Raw genomic sequence first — 20,403 nt, 5'->3', positions numbered from 1 at the left:
TTTGGGGTGTTTTTCCAACTCGAAGCGACCTCCAGAGTCCTCCTGTACTTGTCTAAGGAATGTTGAAACCACACCAATGGATTTTGGTTTGGGGAACATGAATTCGGAAGATGTCTCTGTCTCTGGCAGGTAGTCGCTTCGGCGGGAAAGCGAGTCTGCTACCAGGTTCAGTTTGCCTGGAATGTAGGTGATATGAAAATCAAATTGTGCGAAGAAATGTGCCCATCGTGCTTGTCGGGTGTTATAGCACTCGAATTGTCTTAGGACCTGTAAGTTTTTATGGTCCGTCCGAATGGTGAATGGAAACTCTCCTCCCTGGAGGAGGTGACGCCATTCTAAACATGCCGCTTTCATGGCTAACAACTCTCTTTCTATGACCGAATAATTTCTTTGACTGGTGGTTAAGTCTTGGAGAAGTAAGCCACTGGATGTTCAACATTCTGTATTTCTTGAAGCAGGACAGCTCCTATAGCTGCTGAGGAAGCGTCCGTCTCCAAAATGAAGGGCCGGTGTTGGTTAGGTTGTTGTAGGATGGGGGCTGAGCAGAAAGCTTTCTTGAGGATCTTGAAACTCTCTTCGGCCTCGATGGACCATTTGAATGATGTTGTCGTCTTTTTAAGAAGAGAAGTGATAGGTAGGATTTTTTGAGAAAAGTTTGGGATGAACCTCCTATAGAAATTTACCAGACCCAAAAACCTTTGGACCTCTTTGACTGAAGTCGGAGAAGGCCATTCCAGGATGGAAGACACCTTGTAGGGATCCATGGCGATTCCATGGTCCGAGAGTATGAACCCGAGATAAGGGATGGAGGAGACTGCGAACACGCACTTAGTAAGTTTGACGGACAAATGGTTGATTTGAAGCCTGTGAAAAACTTCCTTGACGTGTCTTTTATGATCTTCCGGAGTTTTGGAGAAGATAAGAATGTCGTCTAGATACACCAAGGTGGTTTGGCACAGTAGATCAGAAAATAGCCGGTCCATGAATCGTTGGAATATTGATGGAGCGTTAACTAACCCAAAAGGCATTACTCTATACTCAAAAAGGCCGAATGGAGTCCGGAACGCCGTTTTCCATTCGTCCCCGTCTTGGACTCGAAGGAGGTGGTAGGCATTTCTTAGGTCAAGTTTAGTGAAGATCTTGGCTCCATGGACTGCTTGTAAGATTTCGGTGATCAAAGGCATGGGGTATCTATCCTTTATGGTGACTTTGTTGAGACCGCGATAATCAATACACGGCCTCAGTTCCTTAGATCCTTTCTTGGAGATGAAAAACAGTGAAGCTCCGGCGGGTGATTTTGATGGTTTTATGAGTCCGTTTTCCATATTGCGATCCAGATATTCGCGGAGGTATTGTTTCTCTTCCAGTGTAAGGGAAAACATCCTCCCAAAAGGCACCAATGCTCCTGGGGTTAGATCTATGCAGCAATCTTCAGGGCAATGTGGTGGGAGTTCGATGGGTGTCTTTTCTGTTACTACCTCGTTGAATTCCTCAAGGTAGTGTGGTAGGCAGTGTACCGTTCGAACTTCACAGCTGTTGGAGGTCTTTACCATCTCGAATTTGGGTTCAGGTAAGCATTCTGTCTTGCAATACGAAGATTGAAAGTCCAACATATTACCAGACCAGTCGATTTTGGGATTGTGTCTGCGTAACCAGCAGATACCCAAAATAATGGGAAAGTGGGCTGCTCTGATGAGGTCAAACGTGATACTTTCAACGTGTTGTTGGATAGACAAAGTAAGAGCTATGGTGGTGTGAGTAATCATGCCCGAACTTAGGGGCTTGCCATCCACCCCTTCGACTTTCTGATTTTCTTGTTTAGCAATTCTCTTAATTCCTTGTCTGTCTGCCCATTGGATGTCCATGAAATTTCCTGCAGCCCCACAATCAAGTAGGGCTAAAGTGGTGACTTCTTTAGAGTCGATTCTGAGTGTGACTGTGAGCACCATCAACCGTGAATCCTCAGAGACTTCAGTTGAGGATACTGAGAGAGGAGCATAGGGACTGTGAACGGCCCCTCGGTTATGTGTCCCAACATTTACCGAGGGTGCACGTTTCCCGACTTTCTGAGTGGTACATCCGGACAATCTCTGAGTAAGTGGGAAGCCGACCCACAGTACATACACAGGGAGTTCTCTCTCCGCCTTTTTCGCTCCTCTGGGGTAAGTGGTGCTCGAGCCGTTCCGATCTGCATGGGTTCTTCTTTAGCGGACCGTTGGAAGGGTACCGATGAGGATGAAGAATCCCAGAGAGGGGGTGCGCTTGACTTACATCTTTTCTTCTCTTGACGTCTTTCTGACATCCTGAAATCGATCCGCAGGGTCGCGGTTAGGAGCTCTGCAAAAGACCCAGGTCTTTCTATTTGTGCTAGTTCGTCCTTGAGGTCTTCCCTTAAACCCCGCCGGAATATAGCATACTGGGCCTGCTCCTGCCAACCTGCTTCGGCAGCCACTTGTTTAAAGGTAGTAATGTAGGTTAGGAGGTCTGAGCTACCCTGTCTAATATCAAGCAGGTCTTCTGAGGCAAGGAAAGTACTTTCAGTTCGTAGAAAGGTTTGTTGTAGCAGATTTTTAAAGGCATTAAAATCTTGCAGTACAGGGTCCGGTAGATTAACAAGTGGGGTAGCCCAGGCTAGGGCGTTCCCGGTCATGTGCGTAATCATAAATCCTACCTTTGCGTGGTCAGAGGCAAAGGTCTGTGTGCGAAAAGAGAAATGCAAATTGCATGCATCCAGAAACTCTTTGACCTTTTTTGGGGAGCCGTCAAATTTTCCTGACACAAGTGGAAGCGGAGGTAAGTCAGGTGAGAGTCTTTCTCGGTCCGTCAGCCGCTGTTGTAGGGTGGCATTAGCGGCCTTTAGGTTCTGCATTTCCAGATTTAAGTTTTGTACGGCAGCTACTAGCTCTTGTACCTGCTGCGGGGTGGCCATCACTTTCTTTAGGCGTCGCAAACTGTCAGTGGAATTAGTGATCTCTTTGTCAGATGCATCAGATTCTGAAGTTACCCCCTCCCCTAACTCCTCACCTTCTTCTTCTTTCCAGGTACCCTTCTTTTCTCTTCTCCGGGAAGGTTCCTTTTTTTTATGGAGGTAGGGACGACCCCGAAAGGAAGCCACCGTGTCTCCAATAAGGAAGACCAGTGGGCTCCTCTCCCGGAATCGCCCAGGAGGGGAAAAAGCCTACGAGGCACAAAAAACCCCTGAATCCTATATTGTTCATAGTTTGGTGTACAGCTGTGAATCTCCGGAAGGGTGAGTAGAACAGTAGACCTGGAGTATCCCGTGGAATGGTACCTTGGAATGGCAATAGTCCACGGACAACCAAGAACAAACAAAGGCGTCTGATCTCAAAACGGTAAACAAAGGCAGTCCAAAATGCAGGCAGAAGTCTGGTACACGGAGATCAAATAGGCAGGTATCTTAGACGGCAAGAATAGGCAATCCGGAGAACAGGCAAGGATCTGGTACACAGCAGGGCAATGGCAGAGGTTCCCAAAAGAACAGAGAGTAAGGAGGGAGAGAAAAACCTCGGAATGAAGAGTAAGAGAAATCTAGAAAAACCGGAAAGGGAAGAAAGAAAAGCGTAGAACGTAGAAGGGAGGAAGGGAGGTAACAGGCTGGAAGGAGGAGAAGAAGGAGGGTACAAGAAAAGATACGGGAAAGGAGAAAAAGAAAAGCTAGGTTCAGAGGGTAGCTAGGCGGAAAAAAGCGGCGCCAGGGGAGGCGCGATATTTGCAAAGGGAAAGAGAAGGAGGAACAGACAAAAGGGGGGCGAACGTGAAACAACAAGCAAGGCTCTGAGGATACGAAAACCCGGAAGCGTTGCGACGCATCCCCGACCCGGAAGGAGCTGGTAAAGAGTCCGAGTCGGGGAGCGTCACAACCAATGAAATCAGGGCAGAAGAGAGAAAACACAGGAAAAGGGGGCGTGGCCGAACTGAGGCAAAGCGAAACGAAACTAGCGTCCGTGTCGCCATAGGCTCCACAAACGCCAGGTACTCCATGGTATGACACTCTAGCATTGCTACCTGGGTCGCAGCTGCATGGGAATACATCCCGTGGGAATACATCCAGCCTCTAGCATTGCTATCTGGGTCACAGCTGCATGGGAATACATCCTGCCTCTAGCATTGCTGCCTGGGTCACAGCTGCATGGGAACACATCCTGCCTCTAGCATTGCTGCCTGGGTCGCAGCTGCATGGAAATACATCCTGCCTCTAGCATTGCTGCCTGGGTCACAGCTGCATGGAAATACATCCTGCCTCTAGTATTGCTGCTTGGGTCGCAGCTGCATGGGAATAAATCCTGCCCCTAGCATTGCTACCTGGGTCGCAGCTGCATGGGAATACATCCTGCCTCTAGTATTGCTGCCTGGGAGGCAGCAGCATGGGAATACATCCTGCCTCTATCATTGCTGTCTGGGTTGAAGCTGCATGGGAATACATCCTGCCCCTAGCATTGCTGTCTGGATCGCAGCTGCAAGGGAATACATCCTGCCTTTAGCATTGCTGCCTGGGTTGAAGCTGCATGGGAATACATCCTGCCTCTAGCATTGCTACCTGGGTCGCAGCTGCATGGGAATACATCCCGTGGGAATACATCCCGCCTCTAGCATTGCTATCTGGGTCACAGCTGCATGGGAATACATCCTGCCTCTAGCATTGCTGCCTGGGTCACAGCTGCATGGGAACACATCCTGCCTCTAGCATTGCTGCCTGGGTCACAGCTGCATGGAAATACATCCTGCCTCTAGCATTGCTGCCTGGGTCACAGCTGCATGGAAATACATCCTGCCTCTAGCATCGCTGCCTGGGTCACAGCTGCATTGGAATACATCCTGCCTCTAGTATTGCTGCTTGGGTCGCAGCTGCATGGGAATACATCCTGCCTCTAGCATCGCTGCCTGGGTCGCAGCTACATGGGAATACATCCTGCCTCTAGCATCGCTGCCTGGGTCGCAGCAGCATGGGAATACATCCTGCCTCTAGCATTGCTGCCTGGGTCGCAGCTTTATGGGAATACATCCTGCCTCTAGCATTGTTGCCTGGGTCGCAGCTGCATTGAAATACATCCTGCCTCTAGTATTGCTGCCTGGGTCACAGCTGTATGGAAATACATCCCGTCTCTAGCATTGCTGCCCGGGTAGCAGCTGCATGGGAATACATCCTGCCTCCAGCATTGCTGCATGGGTCACACTGCATGGGAATGAATCCTGCCCCTAGCATTGGTGCCTGGGTCGCAGCTGCATGGGAATACATCCTGCCTCTAGTATTGCTGCCTGGGAGGCAGCTGCAGGGGAATACATCCTGCTCTAGCATTGCTGCCTGGGTTGAAGCTGCATGTGAATACATCCTGCCTCTAGCATTGCTGCCTGCATCTCAGCTGCATGGGAATACATCCTGCCTTTAGCATTGCTGCCTGGGTTGAAGCTGCATGGGAATACATCCTGCCTCTAGCATTGCTACCTGGGTCGCAGCTGCATGGGAATACATCCTGCCTCTAGCATTGCTGCCCGGGTCGCAGCTGTATGGGAATACATCCTGCCTCTAGCATTACTGCCTGGGTCCCAGCTGCATTGAAATACATCCTGCCTCTAGTATTGCTGCCTGGGTCGCAGCTGCATGGAAATACATCCAGCCTCTAGCATTGCTGCCTGGGTCGCAGCTCTATGGAAATACATCCCGCCTCTACCATTGCTATCTGGGTCGCAGCTGCATGGAAATACATCCCGCCTCTAGCATTGCTGCCTGGGTCACAGCTGCATGGGAATACATCCCGCCTCTGGCATTGCTGCCTGGGTCGCAGCTGCATTGAAATACATCCTGCCTCTGGCATTGCTGCCCGGGTCGCAGCTGCATGGGAATACATCCCGCGGGAATACATCCCGCCTCTAGCATTGCTATCTGGGTCACAGCTGCATGGGAATACATCCTGCCTCTAGCATTGCTGCCTGGGTCGCAGCTGCATGGAAATACATCCTGCCTCTAGCATTGCTGCCTGGGTCTCAGCTGCATTGAAATACATCCTGCCTCTAGTATTGCTGCCTGGGTCGCTGCTGCATGGAAATACATCCCGCCTCTAGCATTGCGATCTGGGTCGCATCTGCATGGAAATACATCCCGCCTCTAGCATTGCTGCCTGGGTCGCAGCTGCATGGGAATACATCCCGCCTCTGGCATTGCTGCCTGGGTCGCAGCTGCATTGAAATACATCCTGCCTCTAGTATTGCTGCCTGGGTCGCAGCTGTATGGAAATACATCCCGTCTCTAGCATTGCTGCCCGGGTAGCAGCTGCATGGGAATACATCCTGCCTCTAGCATTGCTGCATGGGTCACACTGCATGGGAATGAATCCTGCCCCTAGCATTGGTGCCTGGGTCGCAGCTGCATGGGAATACATCCCGTCTCTAGCATTGCTGCCTGGGTCACAGCTGCATGGGAACACATCCTGCCTCTAGCATTGCTGCCTGGGTCGCAGCTGCATGGAAATACATCCTGCCTCTAGCATTGCTGCCTGGGTCACAGCTGCATGGAAATACATCCTGCCTCTAGTATTGCTGCTTGGGTCGCAGCTGCATGGCAATAAATCCTGCCCCTAGCATTGCTACCTGGGTCGCAGCTGCATGGGAATACATCCTGCCTCTAGTATTGCTGCCTGGGAGGCAGCAGCATGGGAATACATCCTGCCTCTATCATTGCTGTCTGGGTTGAAGCTGCATGGGAATACATCCTGCCCCTAGCATTGCTGTCTGGATCGCAGCTGCAAGGGAATACATCCTGCCTTTAGCATTGCTGCCTGGGTTGAAGCTGCATGGGAATACATCCTGCCTCTAGCATTGCTACCTGGGTCGCAGCTGCATGGGAATACATCCCGTGGGAATACATCCCGCCTCTAGCATTGCTATCTGGGTCACAGCTGCATGGGAATACATCCTGCCTCTAGCATTGCTGCCTGGGTCACAGCTGCATGGGAACACATCCTGCCTCTAGCATTGCTGCCTGGGTCACAGCTGCATGGAAATACATCCTGCCTCTAGCATTGCTGCCTGGGTCACAGCTGCATGGAAATACATCCTGCCTCTAGCATCGCTGCCTGGGTCACAGCTGCATTGGAATACATCCTGCCTCTAGTATTGCTGCTTGGGTCGCAGCTGCATGGGAATACATCCTGCCTCTAGCATCGCTGCCTGGGTCGCAGCTACATGGGAATACATCCTGCCTCTAGCATCGCTGCCTGGGTCGCAGCAGCATGGGAATACATCCTGCCTCTAGCATTGCTGCCTGGGTCGCAGCTTTATGGGAATACATCCTGCCTCTAGCATTGTTGCCTGGGTCGCAGCTGCATTGAAATACATCCTGCCTCTAGTATTACTGCCTGGGTCACAGCTGTATGGAAATACATCCCGTCTCTAGCATTGCTGCCCGGGTAGCAGCTGCATGGGAATACATCCTGCCTCCAGCATTGCTGCATGGGTCACACTGCATGGGAATGAATCCTGCCCCTAGCATTGGTGCCTGGGTCGCAGCTGCATGGGAATACATCCTGCCTCTAGTATTGCTGCCTGGGAGGCAGCTGCAGGGGAATACATCCTGCTCTAGCATTGCTGCCTGGGTTGAAGCTGCATGTGAATACATCCTGCCTCTAGCATTGCTGCCTGCATCTCAGCTGCATGGGAATACATCCTGCCTTTAGCATTGCTGCCTGGGTTGAAGCTGCATGGGAATACATCCTGCCTCTAGCATTGCTACCTGGGTCGCAGCTGCATGGGAATACATCCTGCCTCTAGCATTGCTGCCCGGGTCGCAGCTGTATGGGAATACATCCTGCCTCTAGCATTACTGCCTGGGTCCCAGCTGCATTGAAATACATCCTGCCTCTAGTATTGCTGCCTGGGTCGCAGCTGCATGGAAATACATCCAGCCTCTAGCATTGCTGCCTGGGTCGCAGCTCTATGGAAATACATCCCGCCTCTACCATTGCTATCTGGGTCGCAGCTGCATGGAAATACATCCCGCCTCTAGCATTGCTGCCTGGGTCACAGCTGCATGGGAATACATCCCGCCTCTGGCATTGCTGCCTGGGTCGCAGCTGCATTGAAATACATCCTGCCTCTGGCATTGCTGCCCGGGTCGCAGCTGCATGGGAATACATCCCGCGGGAATACATCCCGCCTCTAGCATTGCTATCTGGGTCACAGCTGCATGGGAATACATCCTGCCTCTAGCATTGCTGCCTGGGTCGCAGCTGCATGGAAATACATCCTGCCTCTAGCATTGCTGCCTGGGTCTCAGCTGCATTGAAATACATCCTGCCTCTAGTATTGCTGCCTGGGTCGCTGCTGCATGGAAATACATCCCGCCTCTAGCATTGCGATCTGGGTCGCATCTGCATGGAAATACATCCCGCCTCTAGCATTGCTGCCTGGGTCGCAGCTGCATGGGAATACATCCCGCCTCTGGCATTGCTGCCTGGGTCGCAGCTGCATTGAAATACATCCTGCCTCTAGTATTGCTGCCTGGGTCGCAGCTGTATGGAAATACATCCCGTCTCTAGCATTGCTGCCCGGGTAGCAGCTGCATGGGAATACATCCTGCCTCTAGCATTGCTGCATGGGTCACACTGCATGGGAATGAATCCTGCCCCTAGCATTGGTGCCTGGGTCGCAGCTGCATGGGAATACATCCCGTCTCTAGCATTGCTGCCCGGGTAGCAGCTGCATGGGAATACATGCTGCCTCTAGTATTGCTGCCTGGAGGCAGCTGCAGGGGAATACATCCTGCTCTAGCATTGCTGCCTGGGTTGAAGCTGCATGTGAATACATCCTGCCTCTAGCATTGCTGCCTGCATCTCAGCTGCATGGGAATACATCCTGCCTTTAGCATTGCTGCCTGGGTTGAAGCTGCATGGGAATACATCCTGCCTCTAGCATTGCTACCTGGGTCGCAGCTACATGGGAATACATCCCGCCTCTAGCATTGCTGCCTGGGTCACAGCTGCATGGGAATACATCCCGCGGGAATACATCCCGCCTCTAGCATTGCTATCTGGGTCACTGCTGCATGGGAATACATCCTGCCTCTAGCATTGCTGCCTGGGTAACAGCTGCATGGGAATACATCCTGCCTCTAGCATTGTTGCCTGGGTTGCAGCTACATGGAAATACATCCTGCCTCTAGCATTGCTGCCTGGGTCACAGCTGCATGGGAATACATCCTGCCTCTAGCATTGCTGCCTGGGTCGCAGCTGTATGGGAATACATCCTGCCTCTAGCATTGCTGACTGGGTCTCAGCTGCATTGAAATACATCCTGCCTCTAGTATTGCTGCCTGGGTCGCAGCTGCATGGAAATACATCCCGCCTCTAGCATTGCTATCTGGGTCGCAGCTGCATAGAAATACATCCCGCCTCTAGCATTGCTGCCTGGGTCGCAGCAGCATGGGAATACATCCTGCCTCTAGCATTGCTGCCTGGGTCGCAGCTTTATGGGAATACATCCTGCCTCTAGCATTGTTGCCTGGGTCGCAGCTGCATTGAAATACATCCTGCCTATAGTATTGCTGCCTGGGTCGCAGCTGTATGGAAATACATCCCGTCTCTAGCATTGCTGCCCGGGTAGCAGCTGCATGGGGATACATCCTGCCTCTAGCATTGCTGTATGGGTCACACTGCATGGGAATGAATCCTGCCCCTAGCATTGCTGCCTGGGTCGCAGCTGCATGGGAATACATCCCGTCTCTAGCATTGCTGCCCGGGTAGCAGCTGCATGGGAATACATCCTGCCTCTAGTATTGCTGCCTGGGAGGCAGCTGCAGGGGAATACATCCTGCTCTAGCATTGCTGCCTGGGTTGAAGCTGCATGTTAATACATCCTGCCTCTAGCATTGCTGCCTGCATCTCAGCTGCATGGGAATACATCCTGCCTTTAGCATTGCTGCCTGGGTTGAAGCTGCATGGGAATACATCCTGCCTCTAGCATTGCTACCTGGGTCGCAGTTACATGGGAATACATCCCGCCTCTAGCATTGCTGCCTGGGTCACAGCTGCATGGGAATACATCCCGCGGGAATACATCCCACCTCTAGCATTGCTATCTGGGTCACAGCTGCATGGGAATCCATCCTGCCTCTAGCATTGCTGCCTGGGTAACAGCTGCATGGGAATACATCCTGCCTCTAGCATTGTTGCCTGGGTCGCAGCTACATGGAAATACATCCTGCCTCTAGCATTGCTGCAAGGGTCGCAGCTGCATGGGAATACATCCTGCCTCTAGCATTGCTGCCCGGGTCGCAGCTGTATGGGAATACATCCTGCCTCTAGCATTGCTGCCTGGGTCTCAGCTGCATTGAAATACATCCTGCCTCTAGTATTGCTGCCTGGGTTGCAGCTGCATGGAAATACATCCCGCCTCTAGCATTGCTATCTGGGTCGCAGCTGCATGGAAATACATCCCGCCTCTAGCATTGCTGCCTGGGTCGCAGCTGCATGGAAATACATCCAACCTCTAGCATTGCTATCTGGGTCGCAGCTGCATGGAAATACATCCCGCCTCTAGCATTGCTGCCTGGGTCGCAGCTGCATGGAAATACATCCCGCCTCTAGCATTGCTATCTGGGTCGCAGCTGCATGGGAATACATCCCGCCTCTGGCATTGCTGCCTGGGTCGCAGCTGCATGGAAATACATCCTGCCTCTGGCATTGCTGCCCGGGTCGCAGCTGCATGGGAATACATCCCGTGGGAATACATCCTGCCTCTAGCATTGCTATCTGCGTCACAGCTGCATGGGAATACATCCTGCCTCTAGCATTGCTGCCTGGGTCGCAGCTGCATGGGAATACATCCTGCCTCTAGCATTGCTATCTGGGTCACAGCTGCATGGGACTACATCCTGCCTCTAGCATTTCTGCCTGGGTAACAGCTGCATGGGAATACATCCTGCCTCTAGCATTGCTGCCTGGGTCGCATCTGCATGGAAATACATCCTGCCTCTAGCATTGATGCCTGGGTCGCAGCTGCATGGAAATACATCCAGCCTCTAGCATCGCTGCCTGGTTCACAAATACATGGGAATACATCCTGCCTCTAGCATCGCAGCCTGGGTCGCAGCTGCATGGGAATACATCCTGCCTCTAGCATCGCTGCCTGGGTTGCAGCTGCATTGAAATATATCCTGCCTCTATTATTGCTGCCTGGGTCGCAGCTGTATGGGAATACATCCTGCATCTAGCATTGCTGCATGGGTCGCAGCTGCATGGGAATAAATCCTGCCCCTAGCATTGCTACCTGGGTCGCAGCTGCATGGTAATACATCCTGCCTCTAGTATTGCTGCCTGGGAGGCAGCTGCATGGGAATACATCCTGCCTCTATCATTGCTGTCTGGGTTGAAGCTGCATGGGAATACTTCCTGCCCCTAGCATTGCTGCCTGGATCGCAGCTGCAAGGGAATACATCCTGCCTTTAGCATTGCTGCCTGGGTTGAAGCTGCATGGGAATGCATCCTGCCTCTAGCATTGCTACCTGGGTCGCAGCTGCATGGGAATACACCCCGTGGGAATACATCCTGCCTCCTGCATTGCTATCTGGGTCACAGCTGCATGGGAATACATCCTGCCTCTAGCATTGCTGCCTGGGTCACAGCTGCATGGGAACACATCCTGCCTCTAGCATTGCTGCCTGGGTCGCAGCTGCATGGAAATACATCCTGCCTCTAGCATTGCTGCCTGGGTCACAGCTGCATGGAAATACATCCTGCCTCTAGCATCGCTGCCTGGGTCACAGCTGCATTGGAATACATCCTGCCTCTAGCATCGCTGCCTGAGTCGCAGCTGCATGGGAATACATCCTGCATCTAGCATCGCTGCCTGGGTTGCAGCTACATGGGAATACATCCTGCCTCTAGCATCGCTGCCTGGGTCACAGCAGCATGGGAATACATCCTGCCTCTAGCATTGCTGCCTGGGTCGCAGCTTTATGGGAATACATCCTGCCTCTAGCATTGTTGCCTGGGTCGCAGCTGCATTGAAATACATCCTGCCTCTAGTATTGCTGCCTGGGTCGCAGCTGTATGGAAATACATCCCGTCTCTAGCATTGCTGCCCGGGTAGCAGCTGCATGGGAATACATCCTGCCTCTAGCATTGCTGCATGGGTCACATTGCATGGGAATGAATCCTGCCCCTAGCATTGCTGCCTGGGTCGCAGCTGCATGGGAATACATCCTGCCTCTAGTATTGCTGCCTGGGAGGCAGCTGCAGGGGAATACATCCTGCTCTAGCATTGCTGCATGGGTTGAAGCTGCATGTGAATACATCCTGCCTCTAGCATTGCTGCCTGCATCTCAGCTGCATGGGAATACATCCTGCCTTTAGCATTGCTGCCTGGGTTGAAGCTGCATGGGAATACATCCTGCCTCTAGCATTGCTACCTGGGTCGCAGCTACATGGGAATACATCCCGCCTCTAGCATTGCTGCCTGGGTCACAGCTGCATGGGAATACATCCCGCCTCTAGCATCGCTGCCTGGGTCGCAACTGCATGGAAATACATCCAGCCTGCCTCTAGCATTGCTGCCTGGGTCGCAGCTGCATTACAATACATCCTGCCTCTAGCATTGCTGCCTGGGTCGCAGCTGCATTGAAATACATCCTGCCTCTAGTATTGCTGCTTGGGTAGCAGCTGCATGGGAATACATCCTGCCTCTAGCATTGCTGCCTGGATCACAGCTGCATGGAAATACATCCTGCCTCTAGCATTGCTGCCTGGGTCGCAGCTGCATGGGAATACATCCTGCCTCTAGCATTGCTATCTGGGTCGCAGCTGCATGGAAATACATCCCGCCTCTAGCATTGCTGCCTGGGTCGCAGCTGCATGGGAATACATCCCGCCTCTGGCATTGCTGCCTGGGTCGCAGCTGCATGGAAATACATCCTGCCTCTGGCATTGCTGCCCGGGTCGCAGCTGCATGGGAATACATCCCGTGGGAATACATCCTGCCTCTAGCATTGCTATCTGGGTCACAGCTGCATGGGAATACATCCTGCCTCTAGCATTGCTGCCTGGGTAACAACTGCATGGGAATACATCCTGCCTCTAGCATTGCTGCCTGGATCGCAGCTGCAAGGGAATACATCCTGCCTTTAGCATTGCTGCCTGGGTTGAAGCTGCATGGGAATGCATCCTGCCTCTAGCATTGCTACCTGGGCGCAGCTGCATGGGAATACATCCCGTGGGAATACATCCTGCCTCCTGCATTGCTATCTGGGAGGCAGCTGCAGGGGAATACATCCTGCTCTAGCATTGCTGCCTGGGTTGAAGCTGCATGTGAATACATCCTGCCTCTAGCATTGCTGCCTGCATCTCAGCTGCATGGGAATACATCCTGCCTTTAGCATTGCTGCCTGGGTTGAAGCTGCATGGGAATACATCCTGCCTCTAGCATTGCTACCTGGGTCGCAGTTACATGGGAATACATCCCGCCTCTAGCATTGCTGCCTGGGTCACAGCTGCATGGGAATACATCCCGCGGGAATACATCCCGCCTCTAGCATTGCTATCTGGGTCACAGCTGCATGGGAATACATCCTGCCTCTAGCTTTGCTGCCTGGGTCCCAGCTGCATTGAAATACATCCTGCCTCTAGTATTGCTGCCTGGGTCGCAGCTGCATGGAAATACATCCAGCCTCTAGCATTGCTGCCTGGGTCTCAGCTCTATGGAAATACATCCCGCCTCTAGCATTGCTATCTGGGTCGCAGCTGCATGGAAATACATCCCGCCTCTAGCATTGCTGCCTGGGTCACAGCTGCATGGGAATACATCCCGCCTCTGGCATTGCTGCCTGGGTCGCAGCTGCATGGAAATACATCCTGCCTCTGGCATTGCTGCCCGGGTCGCAGCTGCATGGGAATACATCCCGCGGGAATACATCCCGCCTCTAGCATTGCTATCTGGGTCGCAGCTGCATGGGAATACATCCTGCCTCTAGCATTGCTGCCTGGGTAACAGCTGCATGGGAATACATCCTGCCTCTAGCATTGTTGCCTGGGTCGCAGCTACATGGAAATACATCCTGCCTCTAGCATTGCTTCCTGGGTCGCAGCTGCATGGGAATACATCCTGCCTCTAGCATTGCTGCCCGGGTCGCAGCTATATGGGAATACATCCTGCCTCTAGCATTGCTGCCTGGGTCTCAGCTGCATTGAAATACATCCTGCCTCTAGTATTGCTGCCTGGGTCGCAGCTGCATGGAAATACATCCCGCCTCTAGCATTGCTATCTGGGTCGCAGCTGCATGGAAATACATCCCGCCTCTAGCATTGCTGCCTGGGTCGCAGCTGCATGGGAATACATCCCGCCTCTGGCATTGCTGCCTGGGTCGCAGCTGCATGGAAATACATCCTGCCTCTGGCATTGCTGCCCGGGTCACAGCTGCATGGGAATACATCCCGTGGGAATACATCCTGCCTCTAGCATTGCTATCTGGGTCACAGCTGCATGGGAATACATCCTGCCTCTAGCATTGCTGCCTGGGTAACAGCTGCAGGGGAATACATCCTGCTCTAGCATTGCTGCCTGGGTTGAAGCTGCATGTGAATACATCCTGCCTCTAGCATTGCTGCCTGCATCTCAGCTGCATGGGAATACATCCTGCCTTTAGCATTGCTGCCTGGGTTGAAGCTGCATGGGAATACATCCTGCCTCTAGCATTGCTACCTGGGTCGCAGTTACATGGGAATACATCCCGCCTCTAGCATTGCTGCCTGGGTCACAGCTGCATGGGAATACATCCCGCGGGAATACATCCCGCCTCTAGCATTGCTATCTGGGTCACAGCTGCATGGGAATACATCCTGCCTCTAGCTTTGCTGCCTGGGTCCCAGCTGCATTGAAATACATCCTGCCTCTAGTATTGCTGCCTGGGTCGCAGCTGCATGGAAATACATCCAGCCTCTAGCATTGCTGCCTGGGTCTCAGCTCTATGGAAATACATCCCGCCTCTAGCATTGCTATCTGGGTCGCAGCTGCATGGAAATACATCCCGCCTCTAGCATTGCTGCCTGGGTCACAGCTGCATGGGAATACATCCCGCCTCTGGCATTGCTGCCTGGGTCGCAGCTGCATGGAAATACATCCTGCCTCTGGCATTGCTGCCCGGGTCGCAGCTGCATGGGAATACATCCCGCGGGAATACATCCCGCCTCTAGCATTGCTATCTGGGTCACAGCTGCATGGGAATACATCCTGCCTCTAGCATTGCTGCCTGGGTAACAGCTGCATGGGAATACATCCTGCCTCTAGCATTGTTGCCTGGGTCGCAGCTACATGGAAATACATCCTGCCTCTAGCATTGCTTCCTGGGTCGCAGCTGCATGGGAATACATCCTGCCTCTAGCATTGCTGCCCGGGTCGCAGCTATATGGGAATACATCCTGCCTCTAGCATTGCTGCCTGGGTCTCAGCTGCATTGAAATACATCCTGCCTCTAGTATTGCTGCCTGGGTCGCAGCTGCATGGAAATACATCCCGCCTCTAGCATTGCTATCTGGGTCGCAGCTGCATGGAAATACATCCCGCCTCTAGCATTGCTGCCTGGGTCGCAGCTGCATGGGAATACATCCCGCCTCTGGCATTGCTGCCTGGGTCGCAGCTGCATGGAAATACATCCTGCCTCTGGCATTGCTGCCCGGGTCACAGCTGCATGGGAATACATCCCGTGGGAATACATCCTGCCTCTAGCATTGCTATCTGGGTCACAGCTGCATGGGAATACATCCTGCCTCTAGCATTGCTGCCTGGGTAACAGCTGCATGGGAATACATCCTGCCTCTAGCATTGCTGCCTGGGTCGCCTCTGCATGGAAATACATCCTGCCTCTAGCATTGCTGCCTGGGTCGCAGCTGCATGGAAATACATCCTGCCTCTAGCATCGCTGCCTGGGTCACAGCTACATGGGAATACATCCTGCCTCTAGCATCGCAGCCTGGGTCGCAGCTGTATGGGAATGCATCCTGCATCTAGCATTGCTGCATGGGTCGCAGCTGAATGGGAATAAATCCTGCCCCTAGCATTGCTACCTGGGTCGCAGCTGCATGGGAATACATCCTGCCTCTAGTATTGCTGCCTGGGAGGCAGCTGCATGGGAATACATCCTGCCTCTATCATTGCTGCCTGGGTTGAAGCTGCATGGGAATACATCCTGCCCCTAGCATTGCTGCCTGGATCACAGCTGCAAGGGAATACATCCTGCCTTTAGCATTGCTGCCTGGGTTGAAGCTGCATGGGAATACATCCTGCCTCTAGCATTGCTACCTGGGTCGCAGCTGCATGGGAATACATCCCGCCTCTAGCATTTCTGCCTGGGTCACAGCTGCATGGGAATACATCCCGTCTCGAGCATTGTTGGCTTGGTCCCAGCTGTATGGAAATACATCCAGCCTGTGTTATGCACCAGCCATGGAAGTTATGGTATCGGTGGAGATACACCTAGCATGGATGCCTTTAATATCTAGTTAACGGTCTAGCCTTCTACCAAGATGGCGTCCGGAACGTATATACGCATCACGCACAGTAACAACGGTGCGTTGTATCATCGTTGATCTCTAACTTTGTTCATTGCCCCTTGCTCGTTGTTATTCTGTTTCGCAGAAAGACCTTACCCCCTCCTTCTTGCCTTGGTCTTTTTCTACCCTTCTGCTTTCACTCGCGGTGTATTCCTCTCAGGTGTATACTCAGCAGCGGTTTATACTGGTAAGTTCACGGGAGTTTCTTTTCTCTTTCTCTTCGGTTTTCTGTCCCTATACTTGTATTTAACTATCTTTTTATTCTGCCTATCTATTACCTATTTTGTATATATCTTCTTGTTCTGCTTCTTTCTCACCTTTCCGAGACTCTGTCTACTTCCAGTCCCTCTTCCGCTGCACCCTCTCTCCCGCTGCACCCTCTCTCCGCTGCAATCATACTTCTGTGCCGAAGCTCCTGTTACCGCAGTTTCCCACGGAGCCGCTTGTCCTACGCATCTCCTGCCTTCTGCGGTGCCTTCTGGATCGCAGTACTCTCCGAACATTGCCTGTTTCCTACGGTGCCTTCTGGATCGCAGTACTCTCCGAACGTTGCCTGATTTCCTGCGGTGCCTGCTGGAACTTGTAGTTTCTACAAACTACAGATCGGTTCTTGTCCTTGATTTGTGTAAAAGACTTCAGAATATTTACAACCTCTAAAGATCCTTTGTTCATCATAGCGGAAGTCACAATTGGTGGATCAGATACTCCTTTCCGACAGTAGAGAAGATCTGCTACACAGGGTTTTTTGACTATCGGCTTTTTCCCTGGAGTTTTGGGACTGGCTCCTGGGAGATCACCGGATTTGGTTCCCATCCGGTCAAGGTGGCCTCCGAGGAGCCACGTCCTTATTTACGTCAAAAGAAGACCAAGAAGAAGACGGTATCAAAGAAGTATCGAAGAAGACAGGATTGGTCGTCTTCTACGGGCTCCCCTGGAGATTCAGGTGAGGAGGAGTTGGGCATAGAGAAAGGGGAAGTTGTTAGTTTTGACAGCCTGCCTCTAGCATTGCTGCCTGGGTCGCAGCTGTATGGGAATACATCCTGCCTCTAGCATTGCTGCCTGGGTCGCAGCTGCATTGAAATACATCCTGCCTCTAGTATTGCTGCCTGGGTCGCAGCTGCATGGGAATACATCCTGCCTCTAGCATTGCTGCCTGGGTCTCAGCTGTATGGGAATACATCCTGCCTCTAGAATTGCTGCCTGGGTCACAGCTGCATTGAAATACATCCTGCCTCTAGTATTGCTACCTGGGTCGCAGCTGCATGGAAATACATCCCACCTCTAGCATTGCTGCCTGGGTCACAGCTCTATGGAAATACATCCCACCTCTAGCCTTGCTATCTGGGTCGCAGCTGCATGGAAATACATCCCGCCTCTAGCATTGCTGCTTGGGTCTCAGCTGCATGGGAATACATCCCGCCTCTGGCATTGCTGCCTGGGTCGCAGCAGCATGGAAATACAGCCTGCCTCTAGCATTGCTGCCTGGGTCGCAGCTGTATGGGAATACATCCTGCCTCTAGCATTGCTGCCTGGGTCTCAGCTGCATTGAAATACATCCTGCCTCTAGTATTGCTGCCTGGGTCGCAGCTGCATGGAAATACATCCCGCCTCTAGCATTGCTATCTGGGTCGCAGCTGCATGGAAATACATCCCGCCTCTAGCATTGCTGCCTGGGTCGCAGCAGCATGGGAATACATCCTGCCTCTAGCATTGCTGTATGGGTCACACTGCATGGGAATGAATCCTGCCCCTAGCATTGCTGCCTGGGTCGCAGCTGCATGGGAATACAGCCCGTCTCTAGCATTGCTGCCCGGGTAGCAGCTGCATGGGAATACATCCTGCCTCTAGCATTGCTGTATGGGTCACACTGCATGGGAATGAATCCTGCCCCTAGCATTGCTGCCTGGGTCGCAGCTGCATGGGAATACATCCCGTCTCTAGCATTGCTGCCCGGGTAGCAGCTGCATGGGAATACATCCTGCCTCTAGTATTGCTGCCTGGGAGGCAGCTGCAGGAGAATACATCCTGCTCTAGCATTGCTGCCTGGGTTGAAGCTGCATGTGAATACATCCTGCCTCTAGCATTGCTGCCTGCATCTCAGCTGCATGGGAATACATCCTGCCTTTAGCATTGCTGCCTGGGTTGAAGCTGCATGGGAATACATCCTGCCTCTAGCATTGCTACCTGGGTCGCAGTTACAAGGGAATACATCCCGCCTCTAGCATTGCTGCCTGGGTCACAGCTGCATGGGAATACATCCCGCGGGAATACATCCCGCCTCTAGCATTGCTATCTGGGTCACAGCTGCATGGGAATACATCCTGCCTCTAGCATTGCTGCCTGGGTAACAGCTGCATGGGAATACATCCTGCCTCTAGCATTGTTGCCTGGGTCGCAGCTACATGGAAATACATCCTGCCTCTAGCATTGCTGCAAGGGTCGCAGCTGCATGGGAATACATCCTGCCTCTAGCATTGCTGCCCGGGTCGCAGCTGTATGGGAATACATCCTGCCTCTAGCATTGCTGCCTGGGTCTCAGCTGCATTGAAATACATCCTGCCTCTAGTATTGCTGCCTGGGTCGCAGCTGCATGGAAATACATCCCGCCTCTAGCATTGCTATCTGGGTCGCAGCTGCATGGAAATACATCCCGCCTCTAGCATTGCTAACTGGGTCAGAGCTGCATGGAAATACATCCTGCCTCTGGCATTGCTGCCCGGGTCGCAGCTGCATGGGAATACATCCCGTGGGAATACATCCTGCCTCTAGCATTGCTATCTGCGTCACAGCTGCATGGGAATACATCCTGCCTCTAGCATTGCTGCCTGGGTCGCAGCTGCATGGGAATACATCCTGCCTCTAGCATTGCTATCTGGGTCACAGCTGCATGGGAATACATCCTGCCTCTAGCATTGCTGCCTGGGTAACAGCTGCATGGGAATACATCCTGCCTCTAGCATTGCTGCCTGGGTCACATCTGCATGGAAATACATCCTGCCTCTAGCATTGCTGCCTGGGTCGCAGCTGCATGGAAATACATCCTGCCTCTAGCATCGCTGCCTGGGTCACAGCTACATGGGAATACATCCTGCCTCTAACATCGCAGCCTGGGTCGCAGCTGCATGGGAATACATCCTGCCTCTAGCATCGCTGCCTGGGTTGCAGCTGCATTGAAATATATCCTGCCTCTAGTATTGCTGCCTGGGTCGCAGCTGTATGGGAATACATCCTGCATCTAGCATTGCTGCATGGGTCGCAGCTGCATGGGAATAAATCCTGCCCCTAGCATTGCTACCTGGGTCGCAGCTGCATGGTAATACATCCTGCCTCTAGTATTGCTGCCTGGGAGGCAGCTGCATGGGAATACATCCTGCCTCTATCATTGCTGTCTGGGTTGAAGCTGCATGGGAATACATCCTGCCCGTAGCATTGCTGCCTGGATCGCAGCTGCAAGGGAATACATCCTGCCTTTAGCATTGCTGCCTGGGTTGAAGCTGCATGGGAATGCATCCTGCCTCTAGCATTGCTACCTGGGTCGCAGCTGCATGGGAATACATCCCGTGGGAATACATCCTGCCTCCTGCATTGCTATCTGGGTCACAGCTGCATGGGAATACATCCTGCCTCTAGCATTGCTAACTGGGTCGCAGCTGCATGGAAATACATCCTGCCTCTGGCATTGCTGCCCGGGTCGCAGCTGCATGGGAATACATCCCGTGGGAATACATCCTGCCTCTAGCATTGCTATCTGCGTCACAGCTGCATGGGAATACATCCTGCCTCTAGCATTGCTGCCTGGGTCGCAGCTGCATGGGAATACATCCTGCCTCTAGCATTGCTGCCTGGGTAA

This window comes from Ambystoma mexicanum, chromosome 13 (assembly GCF_040938575.1).
Source record: "Ambystoma mexicanum isolate Mex_15411 chromosome 13, UKY_AmexF1_1, whole genome shotgun sequence".
In the NCBI taxonomy this organism is placed as follows: domain Eukaryota; kingdom Metazoa; phylum Chordata; class Amphibia; order Caudata; family Ambystomatidae; genus Ambystoma; species Ambystoma mexicanum.
Note: the sequence above shows the minus strand (reverse complement) of the source record.